The sequence below is a fragment of the Kogia breviceps genome, chromosome X (assembly GCF_026419965.1).
Source record: "Kogia breviceps isolate mKogBre1 chromosome X, mKogBre1 haplotype 1, whole genome shotgun sequence".
Lineage (NCBI taxonomy): Eukaryota > Metazoa > Chordata > Mammalia > Artiodactyla > Physeteridae > Kogia > Kogia breviceps.
The window spans coordinates 108162138-108182736 of record NC_081330.1 but is presented as its reverse complement, the minus strand read 5'-3'; the positions used below and the strand labels follow the sequence as shown (position 1 = coordinate 108182736).

The following is a 20599-nucleotide window of genomic DNA, read 5'->3' as shown; positions in this document are numbered from 1 at the left end:
GAGAGCACCAGTGGGCCTGAGGGTGCTTGGGATCAGGATGAAGAAGAACCAGATTTTGTCCTGGTGACCACAGGCCACGATGCGATTAGGGAGTTCAGCAACGAATGCCAGAACTCAGTGGTGAAGATCCCATGAGCGAGCTAAATTCCAATTAATTCTGGTAAAAGACAGGACCTCTTCATATTAAAGCCTGATTTGTAATAAGTCACCAGAAAGAACCTAGCTTACTTCTGAGGAGAACAAGGGATGAGGAATACTAAATTACTGAAAAGAGCCTGAGTTTCAAGCTGAAAATGGCTGTTACGGTGAATTGGCAAGAGTAGTTTTTTTGTTTTTTTTTTATTGAAGTATACTTGATTTACAATGTTGGGTTGATTTCTGCTGTATAGCAAAGTGATTCAGTAATACATATATATTCTTTTTCATATTCTTTTCCATTATGGTCTGTTACAGGATATTGAATATAGTTCCCTGTGCTATACAGTAGGACCTTGTTATTTATCCATCCTGTATATATATTAGTTTGCATCTGCTAATCCCAAACTCCCAATCCTTCCCTCCCCCACCCCCTGGCAAGAGTAAGTTTTATACTGCTGACTGCCTTACGGGCTCAATAGCTAAATTAAATATAGTTAAGGAGAAAGTAAGAAAGTTACATTTTCTAGGTTATTTGAAAGCGTAGTTATTTTATTTTATTCTATTTTATATTTATTTATTTGGTTGCACCACATCTTAGTTGCGGCAGGCAGGCTCCTAAGTTGTGGCTTGCCTACTCCTTAGCTGTGGCACATGTGCTCCTTAGTTGTGGCATGTGTACTTTTAGTTGTGGCATGCACGTGGGATCTAGTTCCCTGACCAGGGATTGAACCCGGGCCCCCTGCATTGGGAGCTTGGAGTCTTTCTCTGTCAAATCTGAATGAGATCCTTGCTGGGTAGAGTAATCTTGCTTGTAGGTTTTTCTCCTTCATCACTTTAAATATGTCCTGCTACTCCCTTCTGGCTTGCAGACTTTCTGCTGAAAGATCAGCTGTTAACCTTATGGGGATTCCCTTGTGTGTTACTTGTTGTTTTTCCCTTGCTGCTTTTAATATGTTTTCTTTGTATTTAATTTTTGATAGTTTGATTAATATGTGTCTTGGCGTGTTTCTCCTTGGATTTATCCTGTATGGGACTCTCTGTGCTTCCTGGACTTGATTCACTATTTCCTCTCCCATATTAGGGAAGTTTTCAACTATAATATCTTCAAATATTTTCTCAGTCCCTTTCTTTTTCTCTTCTTCTGGGACCCCTATAATTCCAATGTTGGTGCATTTAAAGTTTTGCCAGAGATCTCTCGAGACTGTCCTCAATTCTTTTCATTCTTTTTTCTTTCTTCTGCTCTGCAGTAGTTATTTCCACTATTTTATCTTCCAGGTCATTTATCCGTTCTTCTGCCTTAGTTATTCTGCTATTGATCCCATCTAGAGTATTTTTAATTTCATTTATTGTGTTGCTCATCGTTGCTTGCTCCCTCTTTATTTCTTCTAGGTCCTTGTTAAATGTTTCTTGCATTTTGTCTATTCTATTTCCAAGACTTTGGATCATCTTTACTATCATTATTCTAAATTTTTTCAGGTAGACTGCCTATTTCCTCTTCATTTGTTAGGTCTGGTGGGTTTTTAACCTTGCTCCTTCATCTGCTGTGTGCTTTTCTGTCTTCTCATTTTGCTTATCTTACTGTGTTTGGGGTCTCCTTTTTGCAGGCTGCAGGTTAATAGTTCCCGTTGTTTTTGGTGGCTGTCTGCAGTGGCTAAGGTTAGTTCATTGGGTTGTGTAGGTTTCCTGGTGGAGGGGACTAGTACCTCTGTTCTGGTGGTTGAGGCTGGATCTTGTCTTTCTGGTGGGCCAGTCCAGGTCTGGTGGTGTGTTTTGGGGTGTCTGTGGCCTTATTATGATTTTAGGCAGCCTCTCTGCTAATGGATGGGGCTGTGTTCCTGTCTTGCTAGCTGTTTGGCATAGGGTGTCCAGCACTGTAGCTTGCTGGTCGTTGAGTGAAGCTGGGACTTGATGTTGAGATGGAGATCTCTGGGAGATTTCTGGCATTTGATATTATGTGGAGCTGGGAGGTCTCTGGTGGACCAGTGTACTGAAGTTGGCTCTCCCACCTTAGAGGCACAGCAGTGACTCCTGGCTGGAGCACCAAGAGCCCTTAATCCACACGGCTCAGAATAAAAGGGAGAAAAAAAAAAGGAAGAAGAAGATAAAATAAAGTTATTAAAATAAAAAATAATTCTTAAAAAAGTTTTTCAGTAATAAAAAAAAAGAAAGAAAGAAAGAAGAGGGCAACCAAACCAAAAAACAAATCCACCAATGATAACGAGTGCTAAAAACTATACTAAAAAAACCCCAAAAGAACGGACAGACAGAACCCTAGGACAAATGGTAAAAGCAAAGCTATACAGACAAAATCACACACAGAAGCATACACATACACACTCGCAAAAAGAGAAAAAGGGGAAAAAAATATATATCGTTGCTTCCAAAGTTCCCTCCTCGGTTTGGGATGATTCGTTGTCTATTCAGGTATTCCACAGATGCAAGGTAACATCAAGTTGATTGTGGAGATTTAATCCGCTGCTTCTGAGGCTGCTGGGAGAGATTTCCCTTTCTCTTCTTTGTTCGCACAGCTCCCGGGGTTCAGCTTTGGATTTGGCCGTGCCTCTGCGTGTAGGTTGCTTGAGGGCGTCTCTTCTTCGCTCAGACAGGATGGGGTTAAAGGAGCAGGTGATTTGGGGGCTCTGGCTCACTCAGGCCGGGGGGAGGGAGGGGCACAGAGTGCGGGGGGAGCCTGCGGCGGCAGAGGCCAGCATGACGTTGAACCAGCCTGAGGCATGCTGTGCGTTCTCCTGGGGAAGTTGTCCCTGGATCACGGGACCCTGGCAGTGGCGGGCTGCACAGGCTCCTGGGAGGGGAGGTGTGGAGAGTGACCTGTGCTCGCACACAGGCTTCTTGGTGGCGGCAGCAGTGGCCTTAGCATCTCATGCCCGTCTCTGGGGTCCGTGGTGATAGCTTCAGCTCGCGCCTGTCTCTGGAGCTCCTTTAAGTGGCGCTCTGAATCCCCTCTCCTCGTGCACCAGTAAACAAAGAGGCAAGAAAAAGTCTCTTGCCTCTTCAGCAGCTCCAGACTTTTCCCGGACTCCCTCCCGGCTAGCTGTGCCGCACTAGCCCCTTAAGGCTGTGTTCACGCAGCCAATCCCAGTCCTCTCCCTGTGATCTGACCTCTGACGGGAGCTCGGAGCCTTAACCACTGCACCACCAGGGACGTCCCTGAAAGCTTAGTTATTTTATTTTATTTTATGGTACACGGGCCTCTCACTGTTGTGGCCTCTCCCGTTGCAGAGCACAGGCTCCGGACGCACAGGCTCCACGGCCATGGCTCACGGGCCCAGCCGCTCCGCGGCACGTGGGATCTTCCCAGACCGGGGCACGAACCCGTATCCCCTGCATTGGCAGGCGGTCTCTCAACCACTGCGCCACCAGGGAAGCCTAGCTTAGTTATTTTAAATAAAATATATTTTAAGTACATTATTTAAAGGATTTTTATAGTGTCTACTCAAAACAGTAAACAATTGTGTCATAATTGAGTTTTCTAATTCCAGTGAAATATTTACACATTAGATTTAAATGTTACATTTTTACACACTCACATTTTCGGATTGTGAATTTAATATCCACAACTTTTGTGTGAATAAGTTGCCCATTTCCCTATCTCATGGAAAAAGGTCTTTCGCTTTTGAAGGGACTGCAGGCAGGATGTATTTTTATAAATCACCATCTCTATCTCCATCTCTGTTGGTTCAAAAACTTGGGAGCTTTCCAGGTGAAATCTGAAACTGGCCCCCATACATGGAGGGCAAGCAGAAATGGAAGAAAGAGCAAGATCACTCCAGATTGGTAGGTGGCAGGTTTAAGCAACAAACAAGGGCACTTAACATACAAGGCTTGTCTTGAGTGCCGCAAGGTGAGTGGATCTCCACACCACCCACCAGAATCTTAAAAGTCTATACAGAGGCCTTAATGGGGTTTAGTCACATGTGCTATCCAGATGGCCGCAACAACACATTAGTATCGCAAGGCAGTGTCCTTGGGGCAGCTTCTATGGGGCAGGCCAGCAGAAGGCCCATTCCAAGGACAAGGTTGGGGGTGAGGAGCCTTCAGTTGCCTGGGTCCAGCTTGAGGGTCAACCGGTGGTCATGTCCTCTCTATGACCTCCTTCAACAATCTCCATCTCCATCTCTGTCTTTATATCTATGTCTATCATCTCTCTCCCTCTCTCTCTCTCTCTCTCTCTCTCTCTCTCAAAAGAGCTCCTGGGGTCTCTAAATTAGCTCCATCCCTGGTATTCTCAATACCTAAACTAATATATTTTATTTTTTCTTTTAGCCCATCTGTTCTGGTTCCTGTCATTTTAAACTGAGATTCTTGACTAATAAAAAACTAACAAAAACATGCAAGTCTTATATGAATACAACCACTACACTTTAAGATATGTTCTAGAAGAAGAGACATAACAGGTGGGTATCCAAGAAGATACTTTTCTATTTGGGAGAGAACCTCTATTTTGTGTAGCATTTGTGGAACCACTATGGAAAATAAAGGAGGGAAATACTCCCTTCTATTATTTAGAGAGAGGGTGAGGGAGCCTGTGACAGGGGTTCAGCCAATGAATCCTACACTACTTGAATCTTGAAAGAGTGATATCAAGATTCAGGGAAGTTTAGGAATTATCCATAGGCATGGTGGTCATAAGAATCCAGCACCAGTGATATGTGCTGCCAGCATCTATGTATCCTAAGTATGGTAGACACACCCTAAGGTGACCCTCCAATGAGTCACACTGTTGAATAATCCCTTCCCTGTGAGTGTGGGTGAAACCTGTGACTTGCTCCCAGCCAACAGAATTATATAAATGTTAGGAGATAGTCACTCTCTTGATTATGTTACATTATATAAAACTCTTGTCTCAGAAGACCGGATAAAGTGAGTCTCCTGCTGCCTTAAAGAAGCAAGCTGCTATATTAGAAGAGGGCCACATGGCAAGAAACTGTGGACAACCTCTCAGAGGTGAGAGCAGCCCCTGGCTAAGAGCCAGCTAGAAAGCAGGGACCTCAGTCCTACAACTATAAGGCATTGAATTCTGCCAGCAACCATGTGCTCTTGGACAAGGCCCTGGGACTCAGATGAGACGGCAGCCCTGGCCAACACCTTGATCAAAGTCTGGTGACATCCTGACCAGAGGAACAAGTTATGCCATGTCTGTTCTCCTGACCCATGGAAACTCTGAGATAATTAATGTAGGTTGTTTTAAGGTACTACATCTCTGATAATTTATTACACAACAGTAGAAAACTAACAGACTAACCATACTCTTCCTTGCCAGATGATGTCTATTGTCTCTCAGCTCTATACTACTTACTTTTCACTTCTCTCTTGTGTACTGGTGGGTTTAAAACCCTGCCAACTACATTCCCCAAACTCCATTATTAGTTGGATTTCTGTTAGATTCTGCTGATGGAAAGTAATGATGGAAAACGTGAAGGCAGAGGAGAAGTCTTTATTTCCACTTTTGGAGTCAGTCTTTTCAAGAGCACCATCAGAGAAATTAACTGAGGGGAAATAGAGAAAGCTGTGGGCTCCAGCAGCATTAGTGCAAGTGTGGGATACTGGTTTCCTGCTCAGCAGTGGTGGTGCAGTTTCACTAGTACTAGTGCCAAGAGTGGTGTCTCCAGAAGCTCAGTGGTGAATGTAGGCTCATGGGCTCTAGCCCAGGGGCAGTGGTATCAGACTGATCAGTGTCTAACAGTCCTATTCAGAGTAACTCCTTCTCCATTTTTCTCTGCACCCCCTTTTCATTTTGCTTTTTCAGCACTTCAAACACCCATGGAACCAATTTCCTGTATTAAATTCCCTCTGCTCGAATACCCAGAGTAGTGGTTTCTGATTTTTCAATTGAACACTGGCTGATGCAAGGATTTCAGTTATGAAATCTTGCTGTCTTGCTTCCCATAGTTCTTGCTTCACTTCCAGACCCTGATTTTCCAAAGTTTTGTGGGTTCTATAAGATTTCTAATGTCACTGCAATAAAATCTTTCATATTTAAGTTAGTCAGAGTCTATTTCTGTTGCTTGCAACCAAATATTCCAACTGTTAGAGAAATTTCAATATTGTAGAGTATGCTTTCTATTGCTGCTATAAAAATTACTACAAATTTAGTTGCTTAAAATAACACAAATTTATTATCTTATAGCACTGCAGGTTAGAAGTTCAACATGGGTTTCACTGGGCTAAAATCAAGGTGTCAGCAGGGCTGAATTCCCTTTTGCAGGCTCCAGGGGAGAATCCGTTTCCTTGCCGTTTACAGCTTCTAGGGGCCACTGCATTCCTTGGCTTGTAGTCTCCTTCCTCCAACTTCAGAGCCAGCAACATTGCACCTTTCTGACCCTTCTTCCATAGTCATATCTTCCTCTAAGTTTATTCTTCTTCCACCCTCTTTCACTTTTATGGGCCCTTATGATTACACTTGGCCCACCCAGGTAATCCAGAAAAATCTCTCTATCTTAAGGTCAGCTGGGGACTTCCCTGGTGGTCCAGTGGCTAAGACTCTGCACTCCCAATGCAGGGGGCCCAGGTTCGATCCCTGGTCAGGGAAGTAGACCCCACATGCATGCCACAACTAAGAGTTCGCATGCCACAACGAAGGAGTCCACGTGCAGCAACTAAAAGATCCTGTATGCGGCAACGAAGATCCTGCATGCCGCACTAAGACCCAGCACAGCCAAATAAATTAAATAAATAAATAAATAAATATAAAGTTTTAAGGTCAGCTGAGTATCAGCCTTCATTCCACCTACAACCTTAATTCCCCTTTGCCATGTAACATAACATATTCACAGATTACAGGCATTAGGACATGGACATCTTTCGGTGGGGGCATTAGTCTGACTACCAAACTGTCATTTTCCCCTAGAATTAACCTATATGTTTAAGGCAATGTCAATTAGAATCTTGATAAGGTGATTCTAAATATCATGTAAAAGAGATGTACAAGAATAGCAGAGGTTTTTGAAAAATGTAAATAATGATGGGAGACTTGCTCTATCAGACATATTAGTAAAACATTCTATAAAGATAAAGTATTGGGTTGGCCAAAAAGTTCATTCAGGTTTTGCCATAATATTCCCGAATGAACTTTTTGGCCAACCTAATAAAAATACTTTGGCATTGGTGGGTGACAGACGGTGTTATGAAAACTGGAAATTCATACCCTTCATGCATCCATACCCTTGTTGTTATAGCTTATTCTGAACTTAGGCAAATTATTTACCTCCAGGCCTTAATTTCCTCATCTTTAAGATGGGTTGATAATAACACTACTTTATAAGATCATTTTGAGGGTTATATGAGCAAATGCACGTAAATAATCAGGAACATTGCAGGTGCTCAATAACCACTAGTTCCTTCCTCACCATTTTTCAGCCTGCCTTGGAGAAGGAGCACAGTTTTGTGCTGGTCTTTATTTCTTTTCCTTAGACTAACTTGTAGTCTTGCTTTGTATGTGATTACAATGACAGCTTAATTTTGTATAATGCTTTAATGTTTGCAAGCATTTTCACATACTATACTATACTATACTATACTGTACATCTTTAATCCTTCTTGTATACAGTTGTGTGAATCTCATTTTATCTTCCTTCCACTTGGGTGCTAAGAAGCAAACCAGGTAGTAAATATATTAGTAAGAATGTTTTTACAATGAGAAAATTCCAGTGCTGCTTCAACTTCCCTGTTTTACAGAACCTAGAGAGCTTAAGTGTTCTGTGTAAGGGCTGCTATATCAGTTAGCTTTTGCTGGGTAACAAATATCCTCAAACTTAGTGGCTTAAAATAACAATCATTTAATTGCCTATCATTCTGATGGCAGTCCTTATAGTCTGAAGTAGGCTCAGCTTTTCTTGACTTGGCTCACTTCTATGTCTGAGACCTTGGCTGGGATGGCTCAAGTAGCTAGAGCATCTCTCCAAATGACCTCTTAATCTCCAGCAGACTAGCCCAGTTCTATTCACATAGTGGTGTCAGGTTTCAATAGCAGAGTAGAAGCTGCAAGGCTCCTTGTGGCCTAGACCTACAACTCACACGCTGTCACTTTAGTTGCATTCTTATGGCCAAAACAAATCATGAAAACAGCTATGATTCCAAGGGCAGGGGAATAGACTTCACTTTTTTTATGGTAGAAGCTAAGACAGGGAAAGGTGAAGGATTGGGGAGATTTTTTGCAATCTATCCCTGACACATAGCTACTTAGTGGGTAAGCTTTCATGAGAAGTCAATTCTGATAACCAATAATCCAGCAATTCCACTTCTGGGAACATATGCAAAGGAAACAAAAATACTATGTTGAAGGGATATCTGCATCCTCATGTTCATAGCAGCATTATTTACAGTAGCCAACACATGGAAACAACCAAGTGTCCCTCAACAGATGAATAGATAAAGAAAATGTGACATAAACACACATGCATACACTCAATGGAATTGGAATATTATTCAGCCACAAAAAAGAAGGAAATTCTGCCCTTTGCAACAACATGGATGGACATTGAGGGCATTATACTAAATGAAGTGACTCAGATAACTCAGAGAGAGAAAGATAAACCTATGATCTCACTTATATGTGGTATCTTAAAAAAAAAAGAAACCAAACCAAAACACAACCAAACTCACAGAAAAAGCGATCAGATTTGTGGTTATGAGAGGCAGAAAGTGAAGGGTGGAGGAATTGGATGAAGGTGGTCAAAAGGTACAAACTTCTGGTTATAAGATAAATACTGGGGATGTAAACAAACATACAAAAGCAAACCCTGATGACTGTTAAGTCTAGACCCACTGTGATATACATTTGTAGTAAAAAAAAACCCCTGAAATCTGAATGCATTCTTGATTTGCTCTTGTTCTCTTAATGACCTTAGAAATGCATGACATTCAGTCAAAAGACTAAACTGGAGATTTTTCCTCATAAGATCTACTAATCATGGAGTTAGCTATCTCAGGAAAGCAGAATGACTTCTTAGTGACATTCTTAAAGAGTGACAGTAAAACTTGTCTTCTATGGGCTGAATCTAGGACAAAATTGTTGAAAAAGATGAGGGGTGACGATAGTAATCATAAGGACTTTAATGTCCCTGAATCAGTCACGAATGGAGAGTTAAAAAAAATAAAACCCACAACACTTTAAAAAGTCTGCCTCAGGCAATCTCAAAACATTTGACATTTCATTTATTGGAAAAATGTAGCTTTTTGTAATTAAAAAAGTTTTGACAACTGAAAGTGACTTTAAGACCTGTTAAAATCAGGTCAGTGAAACTGCTGCTGATCTCAAAGTTTTTATCTTAACATTGAGAGATTGGAGGCTGTGGATTTTTAGATGTACATATAATAGGTACTGCAGAGGGAAAATGCATCCCAATGAAACATTTTTAGATTGCAATGATGCACAGGCCTGCAGAAGTCTAGGGAATCCAAAATAAGTTTTATTCTTGCCCTACTTTTATATAGTAACTACAAAAGAAATGAGCCCTATTAAGGTGGCATTCTGTGGGAAGTAATCCTTATTTGATTTGTCAGCTCTGTCAACAGTATCTTGACTGCAATGGTCACTAATGTTCACTAGATCAAGGTAGCTACTGAAAGCCGTACATGAAGACAATGCAAGGATTAATTATGCCAGCGGGGTCCTCATTCACCTCCTGTGTCGTCTGGGTTCAGTGCCTCCTTTATTGATGGGGTCAATGCTAGTGGATGCTGCAGTGGTTGAATCATTGTTCACAGTTCACTCTGGATACATAGTCTATGCAACAGTAATTGCTTTGGAAAATTGTCGACTTCCCAAACTGCCTCTGATTAATTATCGGACTGCAGCTTCATTTTATTTGCATGGCTCTGCAGTCCCCAGCCCCTTTCACTACCAGCTCTGCCTATTCTCTGATCAGCCTCCTGTGTTCTGCCTCTTCTAGCGCTGAGAGGAGTGTTCCAGCCTCTTTTCAGTTGATGGGAAAGACAATTTACAGATTGGGTTCTTAACAAATATGAAGTCTCTTGAATGCTCAGTTTCAGTAACTGGCTCTTGTACACGTATATGAAAAAAGACTTTATTGGAAGGATATGGGGTTGCCCACCAAATCAGAGGAAAAGCAGACCTTGTAGGCTTTAGAAAAGACAGGAACCAGGAGCAGGAATTAAGGCGAATCTTTCAGAGATTCAAATTCCAGGGGTGGGAGGGGAAGGGGATTGTATTGGTCTGGCTTGTATGGCATGGCCAGGGGGAGGGCGGGGCATCTTGATTGACAGTCCACGGGGACTGTGCAATGTGGGAGGAGGTTATTGTCCAAGGAAACTTGACACACTACTCACCAAATGACGTGGCAGGGGTGCCGGGTGGACAAAAACAGCAGATGTTCCTACTCTTGGAAACATAGATGCCACACTGCTGATGGTCAAGCATCCTCTTTGGGTGTAGAAGTCCCCGGTTTTGGTTTTTAAGCCTTCCACCCCTGAAGTTCATAGGACTGCTCTGGATGGCACTTATTTGGATTCTGGAGCCAGACTGCCTGGATTTGAAGTCCAGTGTTGCCATTTCCTAGCTCTGTGTGCTTGGAATTGTTACTTAACCTCTCGGGATCTTGGTTTCTTCATCAGAAAAATGGGGGTAAATAAAAGTATTTTCATCATAGTGTTCTTATGATAATCGAATGAATTAATACATTTAAAACCCTTATAATAGTGTCTGACACCTAAGAGCTATATCCTTCTGAGCTATTGTTAGGGAGAGATAGTGCATTGTTGTATTGTCTGAGATAATTAACTCTGGTTAAAGTACTAACCGTGCTTATTAAAATGAAGACATGATTTCCCTTTCCTGGCTTCGCAGGCCATAATATTCCTCTTGGATTTTCCTCATGATGGTGCTGTACTCAGACTGTCACCGTATACATTTTATTTGCTGCTGTGACAAATTACCACAAGTTTAGTTGGTTTAATTATACAAATTTATGATCTTACTATTCTGGAGGTCAGAGTCTCATTGGGCTAAAATCAAGGTGTAGGCAGGGCTGTGTTCCTTCTGGAGGCTCTGTAAGAGAATCTGTTCCTTGTCTGCTCAGTTTCTAGAAGCTGCCTGCGTTCGTTCCTTGGTTCATGGCTCCTTCTTCCATCGTCAAAGGCAGTGATCACATCACTCTGACTTCTGTCATCACATCTTCTCTCTGCCTCCCTCTTTCCCTTATAAGGACCATTAACATTATATCGGGCCTGACTGGGTGATCCAGGATAATGTCTCCTGTCAAGATCCTTAATTTAACCACATCCTTTTGCTGTACAGATTCTGGAAATTAGGATATGGACATCTTTGGGGGAAGGCATTATGCTGCCTATTACTGCCACTTAATAATTAGCTGCTACATTAAGAATGTCTAATTATTTCTTATCAAGAATGGTTAAGCTTGTTCACTGAGGTCAACTTAGCTTCTTTGTTTTTCTTGGGTAATATTTTGTCAGAAGCCAAAATTGAAGCGTCAGTTTTTGGAATGAAAAAGTATTAATTATTGAAAGATAGACTTCCTCTGTCAGATGTCTCTTGCTTAGATTTTGAAATGCTATTAAGAAAAGGATTTACTCCCAAATATCGTATTGGCAAGTTTGACACCTTTGAATTAAGAAAGTTCAGTTGTTGGGGTTTGGATTAGAGGAAAGGCCTGTGTATTCTGTCTCAAGTTCTAATTTACAGCCTCCATCTTATCTGTGAATGGCTTTGTGCCTCCCTGTAGTGCAGTGGTTCTCGATGGGGAGGTGATTGGGCTTGTCGATGACTGGGGGTGGATGGGTGCTATTGACAACTGGTGGGTAGAGGCCAGGGATGCTGCTAAACATTCTGTAAAGCAGGGAACATTTTCCACCCCTGAAAGAAAGAATGATCCCACCCAAAACATCAATAGTGCCAAGGTTGAGAAATCCTGCTCTAGTGAGTATCCGAATTTTTTTCCTTTGATTATTTGACTCCTTCTGAGACAGTACATTACAGAATATAGGAGAGGTTTTTCTAGCCAATTGAATTTAAATTTTACCGAATCACGTTTTCCTGTCATTAAGCAAATATAATTTGGTCTGTTGAAAAGAAACAACCAAAACTTTATGATGATTCTTTTAGAAAAATGATATACTGAAGAAAATTCTGGATATGAGGCAAATTCATTCTATTTTATTTTTTATTGAAGTATAGCTCATGTACAATATTACATAAGTTACAGGTAGAGAATATAGTTATTCACAGGTTTTTAAGATTATACCCCATTTATAGTTATTATAAAATGTTGGCTATATTCCCTGTGATGTACAACATATCCTTGTAGCTAATTTTTTTTATTTAAAAAATATTTTTTGGCCTTGCCGTGTGGATTGCAGGATCTTAGTTTCCCTACCAGTGGTTGAACCCGGGCCCTCGGAAGTGAAAGCACAGAATCCTAAGCACTTGGCCACCAGGGAATTCCCCCTTGAAGCTTATTTTATACATAATAGTTTGTATCTCTTAATCCTGTACCCCAATATTGCTCCTGTCCCCCCACCACTGGCAACCACTAGTTTGTTCTCCGTACCTGTGAGTCTGTTTCTTTTTTGTTATATTCACTAGGTTGTTGTACTTTTTAGATCCCACATATAAGTGATATCATACAGTACTTGTCTTTCTCTGACTTATTTCACTGAGCATAATACCTTCCAAGTCATCCATGTTGCTGCAAATCGCAAAATTTCATTTTTTTATAGCTGAGTTATATATATATATATATATATATATATATATATGTCACATCTTCTTTTTTAAAAAAATATTTATTTTATTTATTTATTTTTGGCTGCACCAGGTCTTAGCTGCGGCACTCCGGATCATCAATGTGGGATCCAGTTCCCTGACCGGGGATCGAACCCAAGCCCCCTGCATTGGGAGTGTGGAGTCCTAGCCACTAGACCACCAGGGAACTCCCTGTACCACATCTTCTTTATCTAATCATCTGTTGATGGACACTTACGTTGCTTCCAGATCTTGGCAACTGCAAATAATGGTGCTATGAACATTGATGTGCATATATCTTTTCAAATCAGTGTTTTTGTTTTTTTCAGATATATACCCAGGACTGGAATTTTCTGGTCATATAATAGTTCTATTTTTAGTTTTTTGAGAAACCTCGAAAACCATACTGTTCTCCATAGTGGCTGTATCAATTTACATTCCCACCAACAGTGTAGGAGGGTTCCCTTTTCTCCACACCCTCTCCAGCACTTATTGTTTGTAGATTCTATGATGATAGCCATTCTGACAGGTGTGAGGTGATAGCTCATTGTGGTTTTGATTTGCATTTCCCTGATGATTAGTGAAGTTGGAGGCAAATTCATTGTAGACTCAGCGTTTCAGCTTTTTTTTTTTTTTACTTTTACATAACTGATTTAAATAAAACATTTATTTTCCTTCCTGTGGGAGGGGAGCATGGCTATAATTAGAAACGTTTTCTGAATGGAGGGTTGTGAATCTTTTAAGACATGAACTTTCCAATTTTCTACATCAATCCATCATGTGAGGCTGTACATTCAGAAATTATTTGATGTAGATAAGGAAACAGTGTAAAATGGTCTTCTGGTCTCTGCCTGACTGGAAGACACAGGGTATGCGAACCCTCTCTCAGAGACCTGAAAGAGAAAAGGAAAGAATAAACTATCTTTTGGTCCACTGACGAGGGTGATTTTCATTCAGACCTGTGGTTTTCTCCTGGCATCTGGAGGCCTGCGGCTGAGTGTAAGTCAACCAGTCCCCTGGAGATGGCAGTAGCAGGCAGGAATGGAGGTCTTTTGCCAACCAGCCACGGCAGGCTCCAGATCTTGATCTGTTCAGACAGGCAGCCATGATGCATCCTTGTGACTGCAGAGAGCTGATATTGCTGGTGGTTATTACATTGAAATTCCACCTTCCCCTTCTCGGAAATTTAGCTCTCAAGTGCTGCCTTAAGTGCTTTCTGAACGAGGTCTTGTGTAAGTGAATGAATACATAAATAATATTCCTAGCGCTGGTTAAGCCCTACCCCACCTGCTTTATTGGTAAGCCCCACCACATTTGAAAACCTACTGAATCGCAAGTACAATATTGACAGGCACTGAGGAACAAAAGGTGATAAGGGCAATTTCTTGGGCTAGAGACGTTTAAAAGCACACAAATCAATGATTGTAGTATAACACTCCACGACCAAATAATCCAGTGCCGTAAAAGCCAATGAATCAACCCAGCCAGAGGGGTCAGAAACGCTTTCCTGATGAGATGGCACCTGAGCTGAGTTGAAAAGAATAAATAAGAGTTACCCAGGTGAAGAGCGTTTAAAAAAGTTCAAGCAGGAGACAGGGCATGAATAAAGATCTGGGGGTGGGAAACATTGTGACATTTTAGTGTATTACTGGATTGCAAAGTGTCAGGCAGGGTGACTAGAAAGTTATGTGGCAGCCAAATTATAGACGTGCTAGGAAATAAAATGCTTTGAAATTAAAGATGTCAGAGGGGTCCAGAAAACTCCTCTGGGGTTCTCGTTTTCAATGGATTTCTTGTCTCCATCTGCAGATTGCTACACACGCGGCCAACTAGAGGACCTTGTGCTGGAGGTGCGTGAATCATATTCTTCAGTTCAGAGCGTGTTGTCATCTGCCTGCAAAGTTCTTCTCTTTTATGCTTGTTTGTCTGCTTATTATTTACCAATTTTTCCCCCTTATCCTTGGTCGTCACTCTTATTCCACTTCCCCTCTGCTACCCTCTCTGTTCATGGATCTTTGTTTAAAAAGAAATAATGTGGGCTTCCCTGGTGGCGCAGTGGTTGAGAATCCGCCTGCCGATGCAGGAGACACGGGTTCGTGCCCTGGTCCGGGAAGATCCCACATGCCGCGGAGCAACTAAGCCCGTGAGCCATGGCCGCTAGGCCTGTGCGTCCGGAGCCTGTGCTCCGCAACGGGAGAGGCCACAACAGTGAGAGGCCCGCATACCGCAAAAAAAAAAAAAAAAAAAAAAAAAAAAAAAAAAAAAAAAAAGAAATATTGTACTTTAAAAAAAACATGGATTCTAAATTACATAATTGGTGTTGTGCTCTAAATTACGTTTCTTGCATTTTTCATCCAACACTTTGTTTTTCTGCCCTGGTCACATAGCTCTGTGGTACATCTGGTTCCTTGCCTGTAACTGCAATATGCCTCCACACATTTTGCTTATCCAGTGTATCATGATTGATACGTTCTTTTTCTCTTCCAAACCCTTCCCAGAGCAAACAGCTCTTTGATGAGCATTCTCATCCGCATCCCCATATGTGCCAGATGAACATCTTTCTGCCTCCGAAAATTCTGATTCAATGCATCTGAGTTAAGGTCCAGATAATTTAAATACAATATGGCCGCTATCGCACTGAGGTGGTTTACTGTAAAGAAAGGAGAGGATGGTTCTCTTCTGGCTTCATCAGAATCTCCTGGAGGCCTTGGAAGGCACTGACTGCACTCAGGTGCTGACCTTGCACTTGCACGACCCTCACCCCCATCCCTCACCCCAAGAAGCAGGTACCTCCTTCAGTTTTGCCTAATCCTAGTTCTGGCCCTGGCTGTGAAACCGAGCAGGGCCCTGTGGGGCTCCTGGGTACAAAACTCTTTCTGTGTCCCGCATTTGTTGTTTGCAGGAAATAGGCTTCATTCAGCCTCCATGACCTTCACTGAGTTCCAAAGGGCAGGTCCAAACAGTTGCTAATCGGGGAAGGGAGGGGATGCTGTCAAGAGAAACAAGAGTACAGTCTTGCAGGGCTGGGTCCTGGTTCCGCCTCAAAGGATACACATAATATCTTGGAGCTATTTTGCAGATACTTGAAGTCCCCCCGCCAGGTGGGAGAGGTTAACAGTGTGCTGCCCACAAGCACCAGAAGCAGACCTACCAGAAGTAGACCCCAGACCGGTTGGAACCAGGAGGTTGCTGATGTTGACTCCCACTTACCTCACCACCAACCAACCAGAAGAATGTCCGTCCACGAGCTGATCACGCCCTCTTTGAGCCTTTACTATAAAACTCCTCACTACCCCCCCCCCCTCCAGGTTAGGACACACAGTTTTGAGGGCATTAGCCTACTGTGGGCCCCCTTTGCTTGGCAAAGAAATAACACTCTTCTTTTTTACTTCATCCAAAACTCCGTCTCTGAGATTTAATTCAGTCTCGGTGTACAGAGGCTGGGTTCAGCATCAGCTGGACTGGACCCCAGGCCTAGAGTTTCTGATTCAGTAAGTAAGTAGATCTGGGCTGGGGGGAAGAAGGGGGGAAGGGGGAGGGGAGGGAGGATGAAACCTGAAAATTTGCATTTCTAACATAGTTCCCAGGTGCTACAGATGCTGCTGGTCCAAGGACCACTTTCAGAACCATTGCTTTAGGATCTTGCTACTCCAAGTTTGGCTCTAAGACCAGCCACACCCCAGTTACCTAGGAGCTTGTTAGAGATGCAGAATGTTGAGCCATACCTCAGATCTACTGAACCAGAATCTGCTTTTGAGCACGATTCTTGGGTGATTGGTAAGCACGGTAAAGTTTGAGAAGCATGGCTTTGGGAGATACAGGGAGGGTACATATTTCTACCAAGAGAACTAATTACAAGGGAGCTCCCAAATTCCCTGAAAACAACCAGGGGATATTTTTCAGGGAATCTAAGGTATCTACCCAGGCTATCTCAACTAGAGGCACACCATGTCTGTTTGCCCTTTTCTGGTGCTGTTAATTTTGGTCACTCGGCTAGGGTACACTTTGATTTTTCCACTATGAAAATATGTGTTGAGAAATTATGTCCACTTCCTGTTTGATGCAGTTACTGGAAAAGAGACTGCCCTCGAATGAGGCATGGACGTCAGTTTGGCTGTCCCCTCAGCCCTTCATTTCTGCCCCAGGACAAGTAATGAAATGATCAGCCGTCTCCCCCCTTTCACACAGTGCATCAGGCAGGCCTGCAGGCTTGGCTGTGGGGTGGGGTCGGTGCACTCCTGAGACCAGATGAGATACAGCAGCTTGTGATGCAGGGCAGTTCAGAAGTGGGAAAATGAAGCCATCTGCAGCAGAAGGCTGAAAAGTGTGCAGATTATACACTACTTGATGTCACTGAGAATTGTCTTGGACAGGGAGTAAAAAAATTAAAACCTCCCACACACAAATAGGCCAACCTGACTACTGGTGTTCCGAAACTTCTATCTTGTTGATTTTAAGAGGATCAAAATGATGCCTGTCCAGAGAAAAGAGCCATGCCTAATTTTTGTAAGAATCTCAAATACCACTCTTTGTCTGAAATTAATATAATAGTATATGTCAATTACACCCCAGTTAAAAAACAAAACAAAAGACCACCCTTTGGCATTCCTCCCTTGAGGTAGCCTGCACACACACCTCCCTGCTTGAGCAGGAAGAAACAAAGGAGGAAGCATGGGGGAGAAAAAATTTTAGTTAACATTTCAGAAATATCCATCCACGCGTCTGACAACGTATAAACAGATTCCATGGACGAAATCCCTCAGAACACAATGACTCCTCCTAGAAAAGGTGACATGCATATATTCTATAATGATGTGAACTCCCCTAGTATGAATCAAGTGGGAATATTCATGTGCATGTAACTAAGGGTTATGGCTGTTCATAGTAAGCCAAGTAGGAGTTTGCTGTGACCCACTTGGGGCCACATGGCCTGGCATCGAGGGAATGTTGAGCAACCAGCTTTTGCCTAACACAGTTCCAAGGGGAGAGCATCAGCGCCCCCAACAGGGAAAGTAGGAGATGCAATGAATAAACTGGACCAATCACCGTTTCTTAGATATGCTACATACTTTTTTTGACTCTGCCTTTGCTCACATTGCCTCACTGCCTAGAATATGCCCTCCTTCTCTCGCCTTCCTCCCAGCATCCAGCTGGAAATTCTCCAAGGTGTAGCTGATGTAGTTGTCTCTTCCATGAAGCTTTACTTGATTCCTCCCATCCGCATTTACCAGCTGGAATCCTTCTTTATCTGGCTCTTCGCACATTATTTGTTTCTTTATTAGAGAGCCTGTGTCCATTAAAATAATTTACTTATTGTGGTAAAATATACATAACATAAAATTTTCCCTTTTAATCATTTTTAGGTAGTCAATTTAGTGGCCTGAAGTACATTCACAACATTGTCCAACTATCACCACTATCCATTTCTGGAATTCTTTCATAATGGCTGTACCCATTAAACAATAACTCCCTTCCCCCACAACACACACAGCCCCTGGTAACTTCTACTTTCTGCCTCTATGAATTTGCCTATCCTAGATACCTGATATAAGTGGAATCATACAATATTTGTTCTTTTGTGTCTGGCTTATTTCACTTTGCCTCCTGTTTTCAAAGTTCATGTTGTAGCATGTGTTAGAATTTCCTTCCTTTTGGAGGATGAATAATATTCCATTGTATGTATATACCACATTTTCTTTAGCCATTCATCTGCTGATAGGTATATGGGTTTCCACCTTTTGGCGATTGTCAATAATGCTGCTATGGGGACTTCCCTGGAGATCCCGTGGTTAAGGTTCTTTGCTTCCACTGCAGGGGGCACAGGTTGGATCCCTGGTCGGGGAACTAAGATCCTGCATGCCGTGTGGTGTGGCAAAAAATAAGAAAGAAAGAAAGAAAGAAAGAAAGAAAGAAAGAGAGAGAGAGAGAGAGAGAGAGAGAGAGAGAGAGAGAGAGAGAGAGAGAGAGAGAAAGAAAGAAAGAAAGAAAGAAAGAAAGAAAGAAAGCTGCTATGAACATGGCAGTACAGATATCTGTTTGAGTCCCTGCTTTTAATTCTTTTGAGTATATATCGAGAAGTGGAATTGTTGAATCATATGATACTTCTATGTTTAACTTTTTGAGGAAGTGTTCCTCATTTTTTAGTCTATATGAACAAAGGAAAAAAACAAGAGCCCAACTAATAATGTAGGAGATATCTGGTCAGAACTCGCAGCTAAGCTTCTGGAACCATATCGACTGACAATTCAAATCAGTTGACCCAGTTCAGTCTCCTGCTTCTGTGAATGATGCACCAACTCCAGGCCTGGGGGTTAATCAAAGCATAGGGCCATTTTACAATGTCTTTGGCAGATTTATTCTGACCCCAGAACTCTGCTAATTTTCTTCTCTGGCTCTTGGGGTCACCCGGCATTAGTGGCATAGGGCTGCTCTTCTGGTTTCAACTGTTGATTTGCTCCTGTATTCCCAATGAGGAACATAGCATTTTCTGGAGAGCAGAGTACTTCATACCTCCCTTACCCCACCCCCACTTTATGTCATCTCTGTCAGCTTCCCTTGAGCATTTGAACACTGAGCATTTATAGTTGTCGAATTGCTCAATAAGTAGCCTCACTGTGGTCATGACTGTGGGTGTTCACCAATCTGTCTCTCTTCTATACTGGGCACAAAGCTAAGTGAAATTTCTCAGCCATCCTTGCTTCTAAGTGGGATCATATGACTGAGTTCTGGTCCGTGAAATGAGGGCGGAATTGATATATGCCATTTCCAGGCATGACCTATAAAACATTCCGCATAATTGTCCATGTGTTTGTGTCTTCATCTATTAGCTAGATTGCACCAAAACTACCTTGAAGTCACAAAATGGAAGCACCTGGATCCCCGAGTCATCACTCGGAGGACAGAGGTTCAGGAGAACTGCCCAAACAAAAATATTTGCAGGGCACCTTGAGGGAGGAAGAAAGAAACTTTTGTTGTGTGATGTCACCGAGATTATCTGCTCTGATGAATATGTTTGCCCTTTCAGTTTTACATCACCCTTTAATATTATTTTCACTTAAAAAAATTGAAGTATAGTTAATTTACAATGTTGTTTTAGTTTCAGGTGTACAGCAAAGTGATATCCCCTTTGGTAACCATAAGTTTGTTTGCTATGTCTGTGAGTCTATTTCTGTTTTCTAAATGAGTTCATTTGTATCATATTTTAGATTCCACATATAAGTGATATCATATGATGTTTGTCTTTGACTTACTTCACTTAGTATGATAATCTCTAGGTCCATCCATGTTGCTGCAAATGGCATTATTTCATTCCTTTTTATAGCCGAGTAATATTCCATTGTGTACATATACCACACCTTTATCTATTCATCTGTTGATGGACATTTAGGTAGCTTCCATGTCTTGGCTGTTGTAAATAGTGCTGCTATGAATATTGGGGTGCACGTATCTTTTCCAATTAGAGTTTTCTCTGGATATGTGCCGAGGAGTGGGATCCCTGGATCATATGATAACTCTATTTTTAAGTTTTTTAGGAACCTCCATACTGTTCTCCATAGTGGCTGTACCAACTGACATTCCCAACAACAGTGTAGGAGGGTTCCTTTTTCTCCACAAGCTCTCCAGCATTTAATATTTGTAGACTTTTTGGTGACGGCCATTCTGACTGGTGTGAGGTTATTGTAGTTTTGATTTGCATTTCGCTAATAATTAGTGATATTGAGC

General features: G+C 42.1%; 1 non-coding gene across 1 annotated transcript; it reads left to right on the top strand.

Moving 5' to 3' along the window:
* The first annotated feature begins 6615 nt into the window (after positions 1-6615).
* TRNAG-CCC (transfer RNA glycine (anticodon CCC)) lies at positions 6616-6688 on the top strand. Its single transcript has one exon. It is a non-coding gene; the product is annotated as a tRNA-Gly (tRNA).
* The last annotated feature ends 13911 nt before the right edge of the window (positions 6689-20599 follow it).